We start from the raw sequence: 10,165 nt of genomic DNA on the forward strand, positions 1-10,165 counted from the left end.
ATGTCAACAGAAGGAAAACAAGACAAACTAAAGCTCCTATAAGACATGAAACACATTAAGACGCCATTCACTTACGCTTTATTTTGAAGAGACTAAAGCTCCTTTAAGACATGAAACACATTAAGACACCATTCACTTACGCTTTATTTTGAAGAGCCCCGGAAGCCCCCATGGTGTCCATGTTGTGTAACTTCACAGTGTTGTAATGGCGGCCGGTTTGTTTACATTCAGACTAAAACTATAAAATCCAAACCGCGGCCGACCGTCGCGGCTCAGCGTCGCCGTGAGAAACACTGCTTCTCGGCGTTCCAAGCGTTTTTGGAAGGAGATTCAGAGACTAGAAAAGAAAATTTCTAAGAAATTTTAAGTGTGCCTGCAGCTCGCTAAGTCTGTGCAACCTTGTGTAGCGGTTGGTGTTAGCATTAGCGTTACATTTTTTAACATTAGCATTTTTTGCATAAGCTTTAACATTATGGGGCACTTCCTGTTTGGCGAAATAGGCCCCAATTAAGGTTAAGGACTCTTAATCAAGTCATTTGATGCCATCTACGCGTCTGTACGACAAACGGTTCACGAGGTAAAGGGTCACTTCCTGTTTGGTGAGGGGCACTTCCTGTTTGGCGAAATAGGACCCAATTAAGGTCATGGACGATTAATGAATTAAAGCTGCAAGCAGCGATGACCGGGCCCTCGCAGCTCTACCCACGTCACAAGGCCAACAGCCAATCAGAAACCAAACAGGAAGTCAGCCATTTCGACTAATTAGTGGCGTTTTGGCACATTTTTGGCCGTTATCACGGGTCGCAATTTAACGACAGTTTTTTGAGAAAAAATTGTTTTGTGAGAAAAAAATAGTTTTTGGAGAAAAAAAAAATTTTTGAGAGAAAAAAATTTTTTTGAGAAAAAAAACATTTTTGAGAAAAAAAACATTTTTGAGAAAAAAAACATTTGAGAAAAAATTTAGAAAAAAAAAGTTTTTTGAGAAAAAAAAGTTTTTTGAGAAAAAAAGTTTTTTGAGAAAAAAAGTTTTTTGAGAGAAAAAAAAAAAATTTGAGAAAAAAAAATTTTTGAGAAAAAAAAATTGAGAAAAAAAAAATGTTGAGAAAAAAAATGTTTTGGAGAAAAAAAGTTTTTTGAGAAAAAAAGTTTTTTGAGAAAAAAAAAATTTTGAGAGAAAAAAAAAAAAATTGAGAGAAAAAAATTTTTAGAAAAAAAAATTTTAGAAAAAAAAATTTTAGAAAAAAAAATTTTTGAGAAAAAAAAATTTTTGAGAAAAAAAAATGTTGAGAAAAATTTTGGGAGAAAAAAAAAATGTATGACACCAGCCGCGAGTCTGTACGACAAACGGTTCATGAGTTATAGAGGCACTTCCTGTTTGGTGAAGGGCACTTCCTGTTTGGCGAAGGAAGCGTCAATTAAGGTTAAGGACTCTTAATCAAGTCATATGATACCTAGTCTCGCGTAGCCAGACAACTATTCCACAATCTCTGAATGCTATATAGAGTCTGGAACAGCAGCTCCCGAACGGCGAGTATCGGAAACGGGCATTACCGTTCAATAAAATATATTTTAAAATGTCATTTCTGCTAAGGTGCAAGCTAAACATGCTTATATGATTTTTATTTATATAATGATAAATGTGTGCGACGTGAGACTGAAACGGAAGTGACGTGGGGGCTCTACTTCCGCTTCATCCTCGCACTCATCGTTTCTTCCCCGGTTTGCCAGACTGTATGCTGGGAGCATTTGACCAAATCGCGGAGGCAACCGTCTGGCCACGCGAGACTATATGATACCAGCCACAACTCTGCACTTCCTGTTTGGTGAAGGGCACTTCCTGTTTGGCGAAGGAAGCGTCAATTAAGGTTAAGGACTCTTAATCAAGTCATATGATACCAGCCACAACTCTGCACTTCCTGTTTGGCAAAGGGCACTTCCTGTTATAGAGGGGGCGGGGCTTAATCAATTACAGCTCATCCCTATTGGCTGGAAAAAGACCAAAGTTGTGTGTGCATTTTAAAGTTTAAATCACGTTGCTAGGCAAAAGTATGGCAGAGTTATGTGGCGCCAAAGTTTCTAGTTTTTTTTCGGAGTCCCCCATTCAAAGTCAATGGGGGTTTTTGAGCGTAGTTTTTTGCGAATTACGTTGCCATGGTAACGCGGATCGGAAAGAAAAGTAATAGCACACCATTCCCGGCCGAGCCGCACATTTTGATGTATATATTGCGGGGGTGGCGTTATTCTTGAGGCAGTTATTACGTGCCGAAATTTCCCCCATTCTAAGTGAATGGGGTTTTTGGGCGTCGTTTTTTGCGAATTACGTCGCCATGGTAACGCGGATCGGAAAGAAAAGTAATAGCAACCTATTCCCGGCCGAGCCGCACGTTTTGATGTATATATTGCGTGGGTGCCGTAAATTGTGCGGCAGTTATTACGTGCAGAAATGTGCAAGAACATTACCGACCGACAGACCGACGGACTTAAAGGGACATTCCACTTTCAAGAAAACTTTTTGTCATTGTATGGAATCAGGCTTGTATGAACACCCTGAACAGTTTTTAATTTGCTTCATTCAGTATTTAGATATTTGATGTAAATGTTATCTGGCCCTCCGGCACGCCAGGCCCCAGGCCCTCTCCCCACACACACCCATTGTAACTTCAAACTCCATTTTAACCATGACAGATTCATTAAAAACACCCATTATTTTTTCTGGTGACTCATACTACCCTCCTAATACGTGAGCAGGCCGTGTTTTTTCCATAACGTTTTTCATGTATTTTTAATAATTCTTTGGGAAAATGGAAACAATTAAATGCAATAAAAATATATTAAAAATACATGAAAAACGTTATGGAAAAAACATGGCCTGCTCACGTATTAGGAGGGTAGTATGAGTCAGCAGAAAAAATAATGGGTGTTTTTAATGAATCTATCATGGTTAAAATGGAGTTTGAAGTTACAATGAGTGTGTGTGTGGGGAGAGGTCCTGGGCCTGGAGGGCCTGGTAACATTTACATCAAATATCTAAATACTGAATGAAGAAAATTAAAAACTGTTCAGGGTGTTCATACAAGCCTGATTAGACCATACAATGACAAAAAGATTTTTGAAAGTGGAATATCCCTTTAAGTATGGCGGATTACAATAAGTGTTTTGCCATTGCATTGCATGGCAGGCACACTTAATGAAGCAGTTTTTTAGGCGCTGTACAGACATTTGCGTGAAACATCTTCTCCGTATCGTCTGAGAATGGCCACTGGGAGCGCCGTACTAATGCATTGTCAATGGAAGGTTGTTTGGTGTTTTGTCGTTGCCGTGTCTCTTGGCCAAAAGACAGGCTGCGATTGAGCTAGAGACACGGCAACGACAAAAAACCAAACAACCTTCCATTGACAATGCATTAGTATGGCGCCCCCAGTGGCCATTCTCAGGCGATACGGAGAAGATGTTTCACGCAGCTGTGTGAGTCCAGCCTTAGCAGCCTAATGGAGATGAGAAGCTTCCTGATGCTGGCGGCCGAGGTGCATCATGGGATATGTAGTGTTTTAGTATTAGATACCAGGTAAAATAGGTATTAAGTAAAGTATTAGATCTACAAGCTCAACATGTGTCGCTATGTGCCCACGTTTCAAGCTTGTAGATCTGTTATATTTTTATGCTTTTGTGTGATGATCTAAAAAGAAGATATAAAAGCCCTTCTCAGCTGCCTGTAGAACAGCACCACCCTGTGGCTTAGTTTGTTAGAACACTTACAGTCATGTCCAGTGCTTTAAAGGTATAAGGGATTTAATTTAATTCAAATAAGAACAAAATGAACATGAAAACTGAAAGTGAAACTTAAAGGAAATCAATTACTCTGCCTTTAACTCTGGGACCTGAATATTCTCCTGTTACATTATTCAATAAGGTAACAAACATAACTTATTCATCTCTATTTATATTTACATTCTTTAAGGTAACAAACATAACTTATTCATCTCTATTTATATTTACATTCTTTAAGGTAACAAACATAACTTATTCATCTCTATTTATATTTACATTCTTTAAGGTAACAAACATAACTTATTCATCTCTATTTATATTTACATTATTTAAGGTAACAAACATAACTTATTCATCTCTATTTATATTTACATTATTTAAGGTAACAAACATAACTTATTCATCTCTATTTATATTTACATTATTCAATAAGGTAACAAACATAACTTATTCATCTCTATTTATATTTACATTATTCAATAAGGTAACAAACATAACATATTGTATGAATGTAAGTATTGAACTCTCCTGTCAGATGCCCAATCAACAGTGAACTTTACATCATTAAGAAGCATTCTGGTCCAATTAGAAAACACACAATGTTCTTTGAATGGTTGGAGGGATCCTATTGGCTCATCCATAATGGTTTGTATGGTTGGAGAGATCCTATTGGCTCACCCATAATGGTTTGAATGGTTGGATGTGTACACTCAGAGTTACAGAGCTGTAAGGGTCCATTTGGTTCCATTTGTACACTCTCAGAGTTACAGAGCTGTAAGGGTCCATTTGGTTCCATTTGTACACTCTCAGAGTTACAGAGCTGTAAGGGTCCATTTGGTTCTACATTTGTACACTCTCAGAGTTAAATAAACACTAAGGATTTAACAGTGCAACCAATGAAATGAAAAAGGTTGAGAATCATTGATAGAGTAAACAAGACATTTTGGAAATAATAAAATAGTAAGAGATCATAAATCATCAACAAAACATAATGAACAATGATAATTGTCTACTATTACTACAGTAGGATACAGTGAGGTTCACTGCTCATAACAAGCTTTGTTTTAAACATATGAAAATAAACTAAACTAACTAAACTGATAGAGCTTTTAAATATAAAAAGTCTGGCAAAATTATGGCTGACAATACATTGATAATGTTATTATCCACAACAAAACGCAATACTCAAAATGCCTGTAAATCTATAAATTATTGAAAAATAAGAAGCATAATTATGTATTCCATGTATCAACTATTAACAAAAGCCCCAGTTCTATTCAACACACAGGCTGCATAGGCATGTATCTTGTACCGTAGGATCATTAATGTTCAAATGTTCAATGTTTTCCTTTGAATTCTCCACCGTCCAACAGAATGTGGATGACAGGATGTTGGTGACAGATTCAGATGAGGAGCTCTGAATCTGTCTGGAGAGATCACTCACTGACACTATGAAGGTATTTAACTGTAACTGACACTATGAATGTATTTAACTGTAACTGACACTATGAATGTATTTAACTGTAACCGACACTATGAATGTATTTAACTGTAACCGACACTATGAATGTATTTAACTGTAACTGACACTATGAATGTGTTTAACTGTAAGTGACACTATGAATGTGTTTAACTGTAACTGACACTATGAATGTATTTAATTGTAACTGACTATGAAGGTATTTAACTGTAACTGACACAAATGTATTTAACTGTAACGGACACTAAGAAGGTATTTAACTGTTGTGAGTAACTGACACTATGAAGGTATTTAAAGGTGATACAGCATGAATTTTCACTTTTCCTATTTTAAAACCTTTTTTTGGGGTCCCACTAGCACCTTATATCCTCACAAAGTCCCATTTCTGACCATTGTGTCTTTCTCTGTTTTTGGGAAGGCAGAGGTTAAAAGCTTTTCACGGGTTCTCAGAACAGGCTGTCCTGAGTTGCTGCCGTCGCTGACGTCAGCGACGACCTCTACTTGCATTTGCCCTCCCCGCCCTTCAGGTCCAAACCAGAAGAAGCAAGCTGTCAAAATCCCATATTAAATAACCTGGATAATCTGTGTCTCGCGACTGTGAACCGGATCGCATCATTCTTTTAAAAGAGCCGAGGGTACAGTTCCGGCAAGAATTTCAGCCCTGTCCAGGATCTTGGAGGCTGGGGTGCACACAACGGGCAGAACTGTGCCACCCCCCTCAGGCCAATTTTATACTGCAGCTGAAAATCCTCTGAGAGCCATTCAAAAATTGTCCTTCAGAGATCCACCTCATACACAGGTGGTCTCCTGCCTCTTCTTGCCGTTCTTCGTAGATCCACCTCCTCATAATGGTGGTATTCTGTCCCTTCAGAACCAACACGGTTATAAACAGTGACATCTTGTAGATCTATCCTCTGGTATGGTGTCTCTTCACCACTAGGTCCAGCTTCAGAAGCTCCTTGTTGACCCACCTCTTCATACAGGTGGTATTCATCTTCTTCTTCATACAGGTGGTATTCTTCTTCTTCTTCTCTGGGTCCAGCAGCTTCAGCAAACTCGTTAAAATAAACCAGCTCAACGTTCCCCCGTCTTACATTATAATAAACCACCTCATTGTTCTGAGCACGACGCCCTCTGGTGACCTGGAGAAACACAGCAGCACCCGACTTTAATCTACTGGATCAGATGTCTCTCTTAAATACAAACAGTGTAAGAACTTCATTAGCTTTCCAGTCTTGTATGGAATTCAGATGAATAATTACCTTCCAGAGACGATAGAGGCCACTGGTTATCAGAAGCAGCAGCACCAGAACTGTGACTGTTATGATGATGCTGGATGTCAGATGAGAAGCTGTGAGAGAAATGTGTTAGAACATCAAACATCATGCGAAGACCAGCTCTAATTTATAAAAAAAACGCATTTGATAGAATTGTCTAAACATTTCTGAAGGCATGTCATATATAAGTGTGCTTGACTGAGTTTCATATTGTGATCTGAAAAGCACACACCTGTGACAGTGAGAGAGAGGACGTCGCTCTGAGAGGAGAAGTTATGGTTGAAAACATAGATGTGATAAGCACAGCTGTAGTTCCCCTGGTGGGTGTGGTTGGCCGCAGGAAACAGGAAGTCGGCAAAGAGGAAGTTGTCAGAGTGATTGACAGCTGGTTGGGTTTGGTTGCTGTAGTTCCCTTGGTAGGCGGGGTCTGCTGTAGTAAACAGGAAGGTGTTAGAGTGATTGACAGCTGGCTGGTCTTGTGTTGTGTTGTATTCAGGGAGGTCTGTGAGATCCAGCTCATTCACAGGTGTATGGTCCACCTCTTCATTATCGTAGTAGGCATTCGTAGGGAGGTCTTCTGTCTCTTCACTGGGTCCATCTGATTGATATATCTCCTCATACTGGTGGGAGGTTGTGTTGGATCCAGTGAGGTTGAGGGTTGTGTTGGATCCAGTGAGGTTGATGGTTGTGTTGGATCCAGGAAACAGTAAGGTGTCAGAGTGATTGACAGCTGGTTGGGTTTGGTTGCTGTAGTTCCCTTGGTAGGTGTGGTCTTCTGCAGGTAACAGTAAGGTGTCAGAGTGATTGACAGCTGGCAGGGTGTAGGTGTGTGTGGTGTTGGGTCCAGTGAAGGTGAGGTGGAAGTAGCCTCCTGGGTACTGTGGCTGAACGGAGCATCTGATGGAGAAGATGGAACCCTCCATCACCTGCTGCCCCTGCTGCTGGCCCTCAGAAACCCCGTTTATGGAGTTTATGAAGGTGATGTTTGGCTTCAACAACATATCTGTAACAAGACAGAGGTCACACAAACACAAAGAGGTTAAGGTAAAGTTAGAGACATCAATTTATTTGAAGCACAACACATATTATGCTGATTTGGCAATGCCCAGGATAGAACCCAGGACCTTTCAGTCCAAAGGTAACAGCTCTACCAACTGAGCTATGTAAACACAATTATTTAGATTCTAATTTATCCAAAAACTGGAGTGAATTTGCAAACAAAACAGACATTTTTAACACCTTCAAACCGTGTATGTTAAGTAAGATGATATCATTTCCAGAAATATACAGTGCCAACAATTTCTCTGGCAACCAGGCTACGGATGGATGGAAGTACGGACATACAATCGGAGAATGCAAATATGTCATTGTTTTACCTGAACATATCACCTCCAGTCTGGCAGTGGAATTGACAGACACCTTGGTTCCACACTCCCTCAGTGAAGTCTCGGACCCAAAACAGGACAATGAAATCCACCAAACAAGTTCACGTGTAACACCAGAACTCCTGTCTGTTGAAACAGCAGAGCCACAGTCCAGCTGTCTACACACTACAGATGATGACTTCTGGTTCCAGTCAGACCAACCGTCCACTGGTCTCCACTCTCCCTGGTGTTGCATCTCCAGTATACCAATACACCTACTGGTTCCTCCCACCAACCTGACATCCTCAGACTCTGTACAAAGTACAAGAGGATAAACAGTAACAATTGATAGAACTTTCATTATGATATACTAATCCAAAACAATAGTGTTACATGACACAATAGTGTATTTTACCTGAGCAGGTGAGTCCGACAGTCGCAGGTGAGCTGGTGTTTCTTGTTGAGTTTGAGGTCCCACAGTCCAGGAGAGCAGAATCATTGCCTTCACACTGGAACTCTTCAGTCCACATTGTAGCATTCACTTCTCCATAGAGCTCCCCCTGGTGGACTGAAGGAGCCCCACAGCCAAGCTCCCTACAGACCACCTCTGCATCCTGCTGGTCAAAGTCACCTTCAAACGCTGAGACCCACGACTGATTAGACTTCACCTCCACTCTGCCTGAACACTCACTAGTCCCATTCACCAACCTCACTGACTCTGGAGAGAGAGAGAGAGAGAGAGAGACAGAGAGAGAGACAGATGTAAGAACATATTAAGAACAAGAAGACAAAAAATAATAACAATATGCAGCTGTTCCACACAAAGCAATTCAAGACAATTTTTATTATTGTATTTAACACTCGGCTGGCTTCATTGGCTTCATTGATCAGGTGGCAGTCTTTCCCACAGCTTTGTGAAACGTTGAATATTACTGTAGTTGAAGTATTTTGTTACCTGAACAGATCACCTCCAGTACGTAGAGGGAAGTAGCTGACATCTTTGTTCCACACGCCTTCAGTGAAGACTCAGTCCCAACACAGGAAGTTGTAATCCTCCAGGCTGGTTTATGTGCAACACCAGAACTCCTTTCAGTTGAAACAGCAGAGCCACAGTCCAGCTGTCTACACACTACAGATGATGACTTCTGGTTCCAGTCAGACCAACCATCCACTGGTCTCCACTCTCCCTGGTGTTGCATCTCCAGTATACCAATACAGTTACTGGTTCCTCCCACCAACCTGATAAAATCAGATTCTGTAAAGACAAGAAAGTAAACATACAAATCAGTATTACATTCATTATAAAATTGCAATCCAAACTAAAAAGTATAGTTTGTCTTTTACCTGAGCAGGTGAGTTCAACTGTCTTGTAAGGTGAGCTGGTGTTTCTAGTTGAATTTGAGGTTTCACAGTCCAGGAGAGCAGACTCATTGCCTTCACACTGGAACTCTTCAGTCCACATTGTAGCATTCACTTCTCCATAGAGCGCCCCCTGGAGGACTGAAGGAGCCCCACAGCCAAGCTCCCTACAGACCACCTCTGCATCCTGCTGGTCAAAGTCACCTTCAAACGCTGTGACCCACGACTGATTAGACTTCACCTCCACTCTGCCTGAGCACTCACTAGTCCCATTCACCAACCTCACTGACTCTGGAGAGAGAGACAGAGAGAGAGAGAGAGAGAGAGAGAGAGAGAGAGAGAGAGAGAGAGAGAGAGAGAGAGAGAGACAGACAGAGAGAGAGAGAGAGAGAGAGAGAGAACATGAGTTGTGCATGGACAGGAAGGACCATATATGAGCCTATAGACAGACAGATAAAACGAGGGACTGAAAAGATTTGTGTTGTTGTGCAAGTCATTGTTGAGTTACCTGAACAGGTCACTGTGATGTTTCCTGTAATCAAACCTTTCCGTGTGATATGAGAAGTCTCCATTATGACACAGTCGCTCAGTGAAAGTTCAGAACCAGCACAATAAGGTGTGATCCTCCATACTGGTTCCTGTGTAAACCCAGAACTCCTTTCTGTTGAAACAGCAGAGCCACAGTCCAGCTGTCTACACACTACAGATGATGACTTCTGGTTCCAGTGAAACCCTCCGTCCACTGGTCTCCACTCTCCCTGGTGTTGCATCTCCAGGGCACCAGTACAGTTACTGGTTCCTCCCACCAACCTGACATCATCAACCACTGTAAAGAGAGAAAACATTTAAAGAGTAATATAACTGTTTTTATAAGGAAATTTGAATATATAAATCAATAGTATAGTTTGTCTTTTACC

This window comes from Nannobrachium achirus (assembly GCF_963921795.1).
Source record: "Nannobrachium achirus genome assembly, chromosome: 13".
NCBI classification, from domain to species: domain Eukaryota; kingdom Metazoa; phylum Chordata; class Actinopteri; order Myctophiformes; family Myctophidae; genus Nannobrachium; species Nannobrachium achirus.